We start from the raw sequence: 14,047 nt of genomic DNA, 5'->3' as shown, positions 1-14,047 counted from the left end.
TGTTGAATATTAGAGATTTTGCAGATATATTTTGTAGATACATTGTTTAGATTTACTTATATATTTTTAACCCTTTTATAGAATAGAAAATCCCTTTATTGTCCCACAATGGGCAAATTTACAGCAGCAGAAAGATTATTGAAAATGGTCACACAAATGAGGACCTTAGAGAAATGTATAAGAATAACATAATAGGGAAGAGTTAAAATATAAAAAATAAAATTCTGTAAAGTGTTTTAACAATATAAAACTGGAGAATTAATAACCAATATGCAGCTATGGACATTTTTACAGTGATGGATATTTGAAAATAGCAGCATCATCAGAGATTTGCAGAATGACAGCAGCATGTTATTTAACTGACTAAGGTTTCCATCATTACATTTGATTTGATTTGTTCCTGCTCACGGTGGTTGGAACCTTTATTCCACTCTGGATTCTTGTGAGTGTAGTCTTTGTTCACTTTAACTTTTGAAAAAAATAAATAAATAAACAGTTTTGAAAACCTCGGTATTCAATCTTTTCCTGCTTTGTGTGTCAACTTTCACGGTTGCTAAGCAACAGAGCATACGGCGGTAAAACCCGCTGAAGGGAGGACCTGTTCGAATTTACAGCCAAAACTCTTCCGGCCTCCTTATTTTCAAGGACTTCGAAGGATCCAGTCTAGGTAGACCGCGTCCTTGGAGGATGCGGCCTAGGTTTTCGAACAGAGCCTCTGATTAAGAACAGGGCTGCCCGCACTGACACGGCTCAGGGATTACATCACACGGAGCGTCGTGCGCAGTGAAATCAGGACATTTCCTCACTTTTTAAAAAAAAAACCCGGGACGCCCGGGACAGGACGTGAAATACGGATATGTCCCGGGAAATACGGACGTTTGGTCACCCTAGGATATTGATCCACTGCATTCTTTCAATTGGTCCTTCCCCCTCTGTAAAAATAGCTTTGTTAAGTCAGGTTTTCTTGCCTCTAAATACCTTTCAGCCTTTGTCCCCATGGAGCCCCCATTTGTGCTCAAGCTTTATCTTTCTGGTTGATGTGTTCAAGTGTTGCCTGAATTTTTCCCTTGAAGTTCTTTCCTCATTATACCATCTATTTTGTTAGGTGGATCGATCCATCCTGTACCAAAGCAACTTTCCACCATTAAATATATCCTTAAAAATGATGACCAAACACAAACTGTTGTTTGTTAGATTTGTTTGCAAAAATGAAAGTCTTAGAATGCACCAAAGAACCTTGAATCCCTGGATGCATTAGCAGATGTTACTCTGACCTTTTCTGTCAGAGTACTGGCCTCTTTCTCTAACAGGTGCCTTTAAAACCATGTCGGTCGATAATGATAGCCTTTCACCAGCTTAGCTAGCATCTTCACAAGGATTTTAGCTTTTGCTCTTGGGTAGATTTGCATATCAAGAACCAAACATGCTCATTTCTAGATCACAGAATCCATGTCTTTCCCAAAAGGTATAACACTTTACCTTCTGCTGCTTATACTTGTCTTCCATTGTTTCAGATGAGCATAGCACCTTCTGGCTTGTGGATATCGTGACCAAAGTTGAATTGTTTTTGTTGACACAAATCTCTTTCTGACTTCTAAGTGATGTCATGGTATTTGCCCATTATGTCGCACAAGAAAACATTGTGTTTAAAGCAGTACCCTAAAAAAAAAAAATCAAACAGGTGCTTCCATTTAAATCTCAAGCTTACAAATCCATTACATCATCTGAACTAAAGTTATTGTGATCAAAACTTACAATTCTGAGCCAAAACATAATAATAAAACATGATTCTTAGCCAATAGAAATACCATTTGAAACCCAAGTGATCTGAAAGAAGACAGGTTAAGTCAGATTTAGTGTTAGAGAGAGAAAAACAAAGGATGAGTCTTCAATGTTCAGATCGGATTTCAATTGTGCAATATGCCTTTGAATATTTACTATATTGCTGTGACACAATAGTATGATTTGGTGTGTATGAATTAAAATAGTCAAACCAGAAAAGCGAATATTACAGGTTAGTTTTGTGTATTATAAATTGTGAACTGTAGGAAATGGTGGAGTTTCATTTTCTCTGCTGCAGATTTTGGATTCTTTATGATGTTTTTGGTTCCGAGCCTGAAGAGTGTGGCTGCATGTTTATGTGTGTACCTCTGGGTTTGATAAGGAGGGAACGAGGGGGCTCTCTACAGACATTGATGAGTTGCACCCTCCCCCCTTCCTCTCCCTCACTTCTCTCTAAGTTTCTCTCCCCATCGCTGCGGTCCTTGGCAGGTCCACGTTGCCATGGCAGCACTCACATTGCCGCAGGCTGGATGGAGCAAGGCGCGCTGGTTAAAAAAGAAAGCATGGGGGGAAAAGGAGACAGATCACTGCGGAGGGAGGGGCGGAGCAGGCGAGAATATGTTCTCCAATTCATTACCCCTACAGCAACCCCAGACACACTCCAAAAAAAAAACAGGGACCCTCCCCCATCCAACCCCCTCAAACCTTATCATTGGCATCGTTTTAGCCGGGCAGCAGAAAGGCCTCGGTGCTGCTCAGTAGTCCTCACACGTTGGATCTAAACTTCAGACTGCATTTATAATTCATTCTCGTCTTCTTCCACGGCAGGCAGCTCTGCAGCCAAACACCAAATCACACACAGACCAAGAAACACCGAGAACTGCATCTAGATATTATATACATCGGTCTGCTGCCTTTAGATATAATGTCCTACAAGGCTGGGGGATGATTACAGCCCATAGAAGGTAGACACCTCAATTCCCCAACATTTATGGACTTAAATATTATGCTCTGTGGAGAACAGACATGCAGAAACACTTTTTCCAACCTTGCTGCATTCAAATCCAGCTCTGCTGTTCTTTAAATAAATTCTTTACAAGATACTTTTTTGATTCATTTCTCTGTGAAATCCTTTAAAGTTTTAGACAAAAATTGATCACACAAATGCTCAATTTTAGAAAATACTAAGCACACTCTTGGCATTAAGTTATGGCCTAAATGGTTGCCTCAAAACAAACAAAAAAAACAAACAAAGAAAACACCTAGTCTTTAAAAAGGAATGGTTTTAAAAGGGCATTTTTTCTAACTACCGGTATGTTGCATAATAACAGAAAATATTGTGTTATTGCATTGTTTTTTGATGCTGCTCATGTTAAGCTGGAAAGCTACCATAACGTTAGGTCACTTGAAAGAGGGGGGGGGGACAAAAAAGTGTTTTTCAAACAGAAAACAGAGAATGGCACAAACACACACACACAACACATGACAGGGAAAATGCTGTTAAAGAAAAAATGCTATAATCACAGAAAATAGCAAAATGGAAATTCGCCGCAAACATTAAAACCAATGACTTTTGGAGAGAAGAAAGAAAATATAAGTTTTCCTTCTAGTCGTAAAAGTATAGAGGATGATCTTTTATTTCCAGCTGGATCATCTAAATAAGTGGTCCTCCTAATTGTCAATCATTCTGGTGATATGTTTACGTAAGGCTGTTCTACGTGCTCATACCCAGTTAGCTATCTTTTTCTGCGCGTTCTCAATTTCAGGCATATATGTGTGGTGAGCTACAGTTTCAGACAGTCATTGAAGCTCACTTTTTCACCACAGTTCTTTGTAAATGGCCCAGGGTCGTAAAAGAAAAAGTGTCTTCGAAGTTTATAAGAAGAAAGAAAGAAAGGCCTCAGAAGAGGCAGATATATCCTGGAATGCTTTGTACGGAGAGCTCTCCTCTTGAAGGGAAGGATTTGGTGTCACAGTGGCCCACTGTCACCATAGGCTGTCGGTGACTAATAACAAAGATGGACCAGGCACCGCGCTGGAGTTACGTGACAATCGGTGTGAAAAGAGTAGTGATCATCTGTCCCGAACGGTAAGTTAACCGAGTTTGCTTTAAAGTCCACTATATAGTCCCCAGTCGATGTAGTGGTTGAGGGATTTAGGGGTTAGGGTGGACTTTCTGACACAGTAAGCTTGTATGATCTACGAGAACAGCAACCTTTAAACAAGAGGAGCAAGAGGAGAAATGGGCTCATGCATGCTCTCGCACGCATTTAATAGGTGTTCCCTCTCTGGAGCGGGTAGAAGCTTATGCATGTGCATTTTTTTTTTAAGTGGGGATGAAGGGACTTTTAAAAATTTTGCGAAAATCCTCCACAATACCTTTAATCAACATGTATTCCCTATAATAAAGGAGTGGTCAGACCAAACGCGTGCTGCAAAAACTGTCATTTTTGCTTAGATTAAGTGCATTTTTTCTTGAATTGAGGAGGTAAGTGAGACACTTTGCCAATGGAACAAGACAATTTACATTCAAAATAAGAAAAAAAAACAATTGCATTGTCTTATTTCAAGCGCATATTATCTAATTATCTTATTTTAGTGGTAAAAATACTCATTCCATTGGCGAATCATCTTATTTACCTACTCAAATTTAAGGGTAAATACACTTAAATTAAGGAGTTTTTACCTATTTCTAATTGGTTTTTGCAGTGTGATTGTCCAAAACGTTCAAACGCTGATGCCTGGTGAAACACTTGACGCTCCAGATGTTGAGCCGCTCTGTTCTGTCGTAGCAGTCTAGAAAGAGCTTGGCTTTATTTGCATTGATAAATGGAAAAGATTGTTTTAACATGTTTTTGAGTGAGAAAGTACACCTGAAAATTTCATCTGTGAAATCAACTCACCGGGATTATTAGTTTGTTTTTTTTTGTTTTTTTTCATATGTTTGTGTTTTAGTCTTCTTTGTTTTTGTGCTTGCTGGTGTCATTTGTATGTTTTCAGCTCTATTTGGATTTGCTGGGAATTTTCGTGTTTGTATTACATTTGCCCCCCTTCTGTTTTTGTGCTACATTTAAGGTTTAATATCAATTTCATTCAAACATACTTTATTTATCCCAAAGCCAAATTCAGTCTTGATGTAAATCAGATTATAAGGATTTATTCAGAAAGTTGTGACCGATAAGGGATAGACAACGCCAATCCTTGAGTGCCATTGTCCTGCAGCTCTTGCATGCATCCCTTCTTCAACTTACCAGAAACAAAAGATCAAATTATTTCCTTGGCACGTCAGTAAGTTTAGCAGTGTTCTGGCCATTAACCACATTACTCATTGTTTTCAGGTATACTGATTTGTTTCCCTGTATACCAAACTGTTTCCAGAAAGGGCCATGTGGCTGCAGGTTTTCTTTCCAACCAAGCAATATCACACCACACACATTCCTTCTTATCAAGTCATCGTGTTAAGATTGGACTCACTTGATGAAATGACAGGAGTCTGGTGTGCTACTGCTTGGTTGAAAGAAAACCTGCAGCCATGCAGCCCTTTCTGGGACCAGTTTGACACCCCTGCTGTATACTGATGGCTGTAAGCAGGAAGGATCTCCTTAAGTGGTCTGTTTCAGACCACTTAAGGAGAAGTCACCAACTGAAGACAAAAATGTGAGCCCCACTTTCTTAAAAAATATAATCCTAAAAAAGATTAACTTCCATTTTCTGCTCCTTCTCTGCAGCTTTTTTCTTAGGGCCCTAATGTCAGCCTGATCTTCTTAAACATGCCCAGAACCTACTGAGATGACATCTTAAACCCTGAGCTTTCATACTAAGTTTTGACAGGAACTAACTCATGCAAACGTTATGGTTGATATGCTTGTAAGCATGGGAGACTCAAGAGTTGAATCCAACAACCATTTTCTGTCATTCTGCTTTTGCCTCACTTTACTACATGTGTGGCACCACTTTATGTTTGGTTTGTTATCGTTTCATTAAAATAATCCTTTTTGTTCTACATTAATGTGATTGTAATAGCTTAGCAATAGCATGCCTCTTCACTGCCCTCTATTCATTTTCATTACTTCAACAAAAATATGTCACAAAAAAATTCTTCACCACTTTCTTCATTGCCTCAGTTTTTTGTTGATTTATGTCTGAAGGTAGATTGTCTACCCTCGTATGTATGCACACGATGTTTCCACTTATTGGAATGCTTAGACAGCATTTCATGAAAGATTATAACACTAAATAAGCAGAACAGAAATTGATTTGCTTTCTTAAAACTGCCAATGGCAATAATCTTAAATGTGTAATAAAACCACTTTTCATTCTGCAAAAGGATGCAACAAAACTGAAATCATGCTGCTGGACAAAGGGATCAAAGAAATTCATTTTCAATCAGACTTGCTCAAATTCAGAGATCCTGAGGAGTTACAATCAACCATAATACTATTTAAAGCAACAAAAAAAAAACACAAACTTTTAACAGGTCATAGGGCAATAACAATATAAAGTGTGATAGATACCGGGTCAATAACAAATGAAAATACCATCCATCCATTTTCTGGACAAAGAGTAAGCTCCCTTTATATGAACCTGTTATAGCACTTTGTATTAATGGCGTTAATCTTACCTCATATCATTGTTCTTATCTTGTAAATGTGGACTAACATCAAGCCTGAACTAACATACCTTGATTTTCTGAGAAAGTCAAAAAAATAATAATAATGACTGTCCAAACCAGAGACAACCTTTTCTCTTTCCCATCAAAGTTCCAATGAAGGTACACCTAGTTCTTAATTTTTTTCAATGTTTTCTCGTATTGAATTCTACTTAAGCAATTCTAACCAATCTGGTTGAATTTTGCTCTATGAAGTTGCAGTTCATGCTGTGATTTCCACATCACAACATAACATTCGCTAATGCTCATACTCTATTCCGACAAATCTGGAGTCTTTTACTCAGTTTAAGTTTTTTCTTTTAATGTTTTTATTTATGTATATATTGAGCCAATTTACCATAAATGTCATCCCAAACCACTTTGCAAGATAAAATAAACCAGTTCATATATAGAAATATGAAATTATATTATTATTATTATCTGAACAGTTTAAACTTCAGTAACATTCTCTCCAGATTGATTTATGATACTTAGGAGTCACGTTAGAGTTACGATATTAACTGTTAAAAAGTGTTTTTGTGTAAAGAAACTCAGCTGATTGCAGAAAGTGTCTGATAATGGGTTAAGTAATCCAAGTAAGCATGTGGCAACTGTGGAAAGAAATGACATTATATTGACATTTATCAGTAATGGCGGAAGGAAGCTCTAGTTTTCAGTGAAATCTTACGTTTAAACAATTGAATTGTTAAATTTTTTTGACTCAATCTGCCTCAGAGAGATTATAGTACAAAGATAATGTTAATCAATCATATGAACTGTAAGACCTTAAGGATTTTTAATCATTGTAATCTATTTTTAGCTGAATTATTTGTCTTTTTTAAGTTTTCTTATAAGCAAAGGAACAAAAGGGATAAGATGATTAATTAACCTGAAGTGAAATGTAAAATGAGAATACAGGCTCCAGAACGGATCTTTGGACTACTTACATTTGAATAAATGTTTTAGAAGTATTATCAATAAGACTAGTCAGTGCAACATTTCAAATTTGAAACAGAATTTGGCTTATTATTAATAAAAGAAGTGTTTTACGCATTTCTATACCCTAAGCCATACACATTCGCTCCAGAATTTCCTCATTCTGGAGTTTTTACCTTTCAGGACATAAAAAAAAGCATTCTGGGCTTTCACAAAACACACAGCTTATCAAAAGAAATTCATTATTTACCTTTTATAAAATTATGCTGTAAATGAAAACTGATTTTTGAAAAAAAAGTTATGTGTTAAAGTAATGTCTAGAAGGACAAAATATTTTAAATTATCTGACGTAGACATTTTTTAAGCAATCAGAAATTCAACATTCAGCTATAAAAATAAATATTAACACTTGGGAAACATTCAAGGCAGCAATCATTGTCCCAAGGAATGAAAATCGCCACAACTCAACATTAGGATAATACTGTTCGATGCTCCGAGAAATTACACAAACCCAAGTTTCCACTCCAGTTAGTCTCAATCAGATTGTAAGATGTTAAACTTATGACAGGACAATTCGGGATTAAAGGCAAACATAGATAAAGATCTTTCAAGTGATCCTGAAAAAGTTATAAAGCTGATGGAGGAAAACCCATAAAACATGTTGGACTAACATAGAGTAACAATCATAACCATTAAAGAAGAAATGTCAGCCTCTGACAGAAGAATAGAAGAAAACTGTTAAAATCAAATCAGCAAATCAGATGTTATTGTAATGGTACAGATAGTTTATTGGCAGAACACAATCAGACTATCCCAAATGTTTCTTTTCTGATCATTAAATGAGCTCTTTGCATTGAAAATATCAGATAATTCAAAAGCATATTTACTTCTGCTCTCTGGCAGTGAAGTTGACAAAGAAGTTGGTAATAAATAATCGGAGGCCATCCTTTGAATTCATGCTCTCAATTTTTGAATAAAGGTCTTGCTATGGTTAGAATATCCAGCTTAAAGCATAAAAGGTGATCAAAGAGATAATTTTTCAGAATATAGTGTAGTAGTTTATATTCTTAATAAATCAGTCAATGTCCTCCTCAGCTGCAGGCGAACAGTGAGCTTAAGAACAGTGCTAAGAGCAGGTTGGCCAAAAGGAAAAAAAAACAAAAAACAATGATTTGCTAAATAAAATGAATCCTCCATGGTTTAAAAAAATCCTCCTTCTCTACTTCTGCTCTCATATTTTAAACTAATCATCCAGAAATGTATTTCATTAATATTATGCAGAGTAAATGCACAGAGCTGGGTTACTACGCCATAAATAAGCAGTTAAATCCTTTCAAGTGCAGCAAGGAACAATAAAGATGTGAAAAAAAGTCAGTGATGGCTGCTAAAGGAAATACATGAGGAGTCCTGAATTCTGGGACTCCATCCGGCTGTTTGTTTCATCTGATGATCTGCTGACAGCAGACTAAATGTGGCGGAAATGAGATACGGATCTGACACATCGTCTTGAACATAGAACATGGTGCTGTACTCCCTCACACACACCCACTCACACACACACACTGATTTCTAGTGATGCACAAAAATAAGTGATTCTAAGAGTGGAAGAAAAAGATACCATTCTTTTTCTCCTTCAGTTCCAGTTTAGTTCAGCTCCGCTGTACTTAATAGAGGCTCTGCATGCTCTGGATGGGCCGATGGGTTCTCATTAATGAAAGTGGTTATATTTTGAAGTATAGTGGATGATTTTCTGAAAATGCAGGTAAAAAGACCTGCTAAGTTAGTTTCTCAATATCTGTGCATGTTGGATTGCATACCTGCTCTTCCACTATGGTGTAAAAGAATCTCCCAAAAACATGTTCCTTTTTTTCTCCTCTGAGGCCTTTCTCTTCCTCTAACACATTTGTAAGACTGCTTGCTTCTGGTCATTTTCAAATTATAATGTAAGAGCAATGGAGCTAGATAGATGAAACCAAAACTTAACACCATGAGCAAGATTAGCACGTGGAGACGACCAATAGCTAAGATGATGATCCTGGAGCACGAAGGCAAAAGAAGATATTTAACCTTTAACTTGCTTGACTTTCCGGATAATTTAAAGAAAAAATGTTAAGAAATTAAAATAGATTTCAGGAGAAATGTACATTGGAAGTTTTGCTTTTTCTATATTTCACAGCATAAAACGTGTGAAAAAAACCTTAAAATAAATAAATACTGTTTTAAAAAAAGTATAACCTCATATCAAAAACTTCAAAACAGTGAGAAAGAAATTGCAAGCCTAAAGTAAATCACCAGAGGCATAGTTATTAACAGCAATAATGATCACTATGAGACTAAAGTAACTGAAGTGTTACTGATGGACGGTGGTAGTGTGATGGTCTGGGTGAGGTTTGATGCTTTAAGACCTGAAACACTCAATGTGAAAAACCACTATGAATTCTGCCAACCACAAAAAAAAAAACACAAAAAAAAAATCCTAAAAAAATGGCAAACACTTTTTCACAACACTGTATGTGTGTTTTTAAGTTTAAGGCGGGATTGCATGTTTGCTGTGAGAACTGTGGATAACGGTGCCAAGTCTCCATGGCAATCATTGGAAGCCTTTAACAGTTCAGCTAATTGTCTTAGCTTATCTAACCAACCCTCCATATTAATATAGCTAAAAGAAAGGTTATGATTTTTAAGAAAGCAACTAATTCCAACAATTAGGTAGAGTGGAGGACCTGTGATGTTGTGGGCCTGTTTAGTTTTCAAAGGATTCTATAGAAAACCTATGTGGTCCACTGCAGAGGACGAATCATAGAATGCTTCCAACCTTATCAAATGCTACAAGAGAGTTTTCATAATATTTCATCATGAGAAAACGCTGCTGCATTTAGATACATTAATTCTTAGGTTTCTACAAATATTAACCATAGATTTCAATACAGGAAGTGTTTACTTTAACTGTCTTATTTAGCCTGCTGCTTTGGTACTATAAATATGTCTCTACAGAAATCAAGTATTATTCTTTATGAGGCTGACTACAACAAGATGGCAGATTCTACATTTATGGCTGATATCTCTCATCAAGAGTAAATTCTTAACCACCAATGCCTGACAGCAACAAAGCCCAAAGGAGATAAAAGGCAGTAAAATTATAATAATAAGAAGACCAGGCTCAGTCATATGGAAGGGGACAGGAGGACCTCACTTTACACTGATTCACACAATTTGGTTACAAACCTCGTTAGCTTGATATTTTTGCAACAACAGGAACCTACATTTAAAACGAAAATTGCATGCAGTCTTAACATGTAGAAGGAGTAAAAAATTATATATGGTGTGATGACCCTTTGAGCAAAAGATGAGCATATTTGATAAATATGGAGGCAGAAAAATCCAAAATGTTAAGCTTTGCTGGTTTCTGATTCATTTCGTCTCACCTTCACAGCTGGACTCAAATTTTTAGTTGAGATTTTAATTGGTTTTGTTTTCTTGATAGAAATTTTACTTCAGAATGTATAAATCTCAAGAAAACCGGCTCTACTCCTAAAGTTTCCCGGTAACAATTAATCATCTCAGTCTATCTAATCAGACTGAAGAGCTTTTACGCTGCAGTTTAGCTGCTTGTTTACAGGATCTTTCAAAGTTGTGTTTAGGTTGTTCAATTTCAGCAGTGACATAAACAGATAGTAAATCAGGTTTAGCTGAATAATTTTTCCAGAGGTCCCAAACAGACAATTTAAATTAAAAACAGCTCATCTGTGGCCAGTTGGAGCCATTTCTAATGCATCCAGCAGGGGTAGAAAATAGTCCCTGGCTACTGTGTTTTTTTTTCAGCTTTTTACGGGATTCTTTCAAAGGTATTCAAGTCTATTTTTTATTTGCTTTTCGTTTATTTATTTTAAATTTTGTAGGCTTTTGAGGAGGTAAAAAATAATCATCACTTGTAGAAAAAAATAAATATAAGATCTGTAACATAATCGGAGGGAACTAGTCTGCCTTGGTGGCTCTGCACACTTGTCCAAAAAGGCACACAAGCCATTTATGCAAAATAAATAAATAAAAAAGCTTCAATCTGTACATAAACCATAAAGATGGGGCATCATCAACATCATCATGGGTTACGAAGAAAAACTCTTACGGCAACATTTAATTACCCTTTGGGATTAATAAAGTATATTTAATTGAATTGAGTTAAATAAAGTATGGCTCATCTGTTGAAAAAAATCTGTCCTTTTTTAAATGCTAGATTCAATTTTTATAAAAATGTTTTTTATTTTTGCAATGTTGTTGTTTTTTTTCTAAATACGATTGCAGTCCAAAAGTCTGAAAATCACAGACGGCCACAGATTGACAGACATTTTTCTTTTTGAAAACTGTTTTTTTTTTTTTTTTTTTTCAAAGCTGTAGAAAAAGCAGAGAAATGAAAATCATGACAAAGAAAAACAAATTGCAGAAAGGTGGAAAAAAGAAACAAAGTAGGTTCAATGCATTAGTAGAATTAATCCATAAGGTCCAAAATATATGCACTTGGCAGATATGAAAAATAAAATGCACAAAAACTAGAAAGAGTTCCACTTTAAGCAAATATTAAATCTTATGCTGCTCAGCTCCATTAACAATTATCCACATATTTAAGTTGTTTCAGTCATTATGCAAACTGATACAGTTTAAAACATTGATAAAAACTTGTAAAGCAAGGAGAGAACTGCAGGGAGCATATATCCATAACTGCTTCAGAAACATTTTAATCAGGGCCTCAGAATCCTAGAGAGCTGCTGAGGCGTCCAAAACCCAAAACACCAGAACTTAATGACTTAATTACCTCCTCAGGAAATCAGGTGCTGCAGTCCTGTTGAAGGCTCCATTATGTGTTTCAGGGGTGTTGATGCAGAGATACATAGACCCTGCAGGGGATCAGTCCCTGGAGGATTGGAGTTTGACACCTGTGGAGTAAAACTAGTAATAATTTCAGCAAAAATGGATAGAAACAGGTAATAAAGAGAAGCCATAATTAAATCTATTTTCCTGCTCTCCGTTAAGTAGCTTTACCTTTCAGGGGGGAATCGAAAAATACCACTTTCTACCATTAAGGCCTGGCACAAAGTTATTGTTTTAGAAAAAAAAAATTCTATAAGGATCTCTAAAAAAAAAAAAATTAAATCGTGCTTTTATGTTTGTTAATAAAATGGAGAATGGTTAAAAACATCATGTTAAATTGAACAAACATGGCTGCTGTGATACAGAGAACGTCAGAGATATCCAGTAAACAGCAGAAAATGTTTCCTTCATAAGCTATGAGCTCAGACAGTTACACAACATGCATAGAGGCATTCAAGCCTGAATACTGAAGCACAGTATTCAACCCTACCTGTGAGGACACATAAAACTCTGGCATTACTTCTGACTCAGACACTCTTTATCCAGTTTCTGACATTTGATGCTTTCTGCTTTACTGGCCAGCAGCTAAATCAACAAAACCCTGCAGGTTTGAGCTGCAAGGTGCACCAAATCCTGGTCAGATAAACACGCTTCACAGGCTAGAAGCATACATGTGGGTCTTTGCAGCATTCGCAGGGGGAGATACTACAGATGGAGAGGTTGTGATGGCACCAGAGGTGCCTAAGCTCATTAGGAAGCAGCACCATACTCCGGTGCAGAGCAGAGAGAGGGGAGCAGGGGGAGGGAGGATGCAGAGCCTGAAATGTTTCACCTCAGTGTCACAAAAATCTGGTGATTCATCGCCAGCTGCCTTCAAAGCATGCACCTCCACATCCATTCTTTGTGTTTTTAGACTTCAACAGAAATTCATCCCATCTGTCAAAGGAAATGCATGTTTAAAAGGTGAGAGGTTGTTCAGGGGCTGCAGGGGGGGCCTGTGTGACCCACAGTCTGGACTCTGGCGCCATCTACCTGTCAGAGGCGAGATTCCTCTCCCCTGTCAAAGAAATGGGACATTTTGGAAAAAGTCTATCATTTACTGTTTTGGAGTTTTGTGCAGGTAACAAACAGTCCATTCTGATGCAACTCCATCCTGATAAAGCTGAGTATAAGCTTTACCAATCCTTATAAATTGGCAAAGCTTATGGTTAGAGTGGCTCAGGTTATCCTGACCTATCGCTAAAGTTAAGCTACTATATACTTAGACTTCTGGAGGACATAGGGACCCCTATTTCATCCTTCTGCTTCATTCTATTTCTATTCTCCCACTCTGCAGAATCTGTTAGTTCAATCTCTAAAGTTAGGCTCTCTCTGCTTATTCTCATAGTAGATTTGCATCGTCTGTTCCTGTTTGGCGGTGACATCTTCCTGGAGAGAAATATGAGCTGTGCTGCTGCCATCAATAACTTTGTTTATAGATGTACGCGATCGGCTTGTTTTTCATTGTAGTCCTGTTTCTCTGACTGTGACTGGCTGGATGTGCTCTCTTCATCCTCTGACATGGGAGATGGCTCACATTGAGCCTGGTTCTGCTGGAGGTTTCTTCCTGTTAAAAGGGAGTTTTTTTTCTCTCCACTGTCACTACAAGCATGCTTAGTGTGAGGGATTGCCTTAGAGCAAGGGTCTGCAACCTACGGCTCCAGAGCCACATGTGGCTCTTTGGACCCTCTGCAGCGGCTCTTAAAGTGGCTAAAATGTATGTAAAGAGCTAAATAATGTACTACAAAATAAATACCAGTCTTAAAGGCTTTAGTT

This window comes from Cyprinodon variegatus, unplaced genomic scaffold, assembly GCF_000732505.1.
Source record: "Cyprinodon variegatus isolate N-32 unplaced genomic scaffold, C_variegatus-1.0 Scaffold510, whole genome shotgun sequence".
Lineage (NCBI taxonomy): Eukaryota > Metazoa > Chordata > Actinopteri > Cyprinodontiformes > Cyprinodontidae > Cyprinodon > Cyprinodon variegatus.
Note: the sequence above shows the minus strand (reverse complement) of the source record.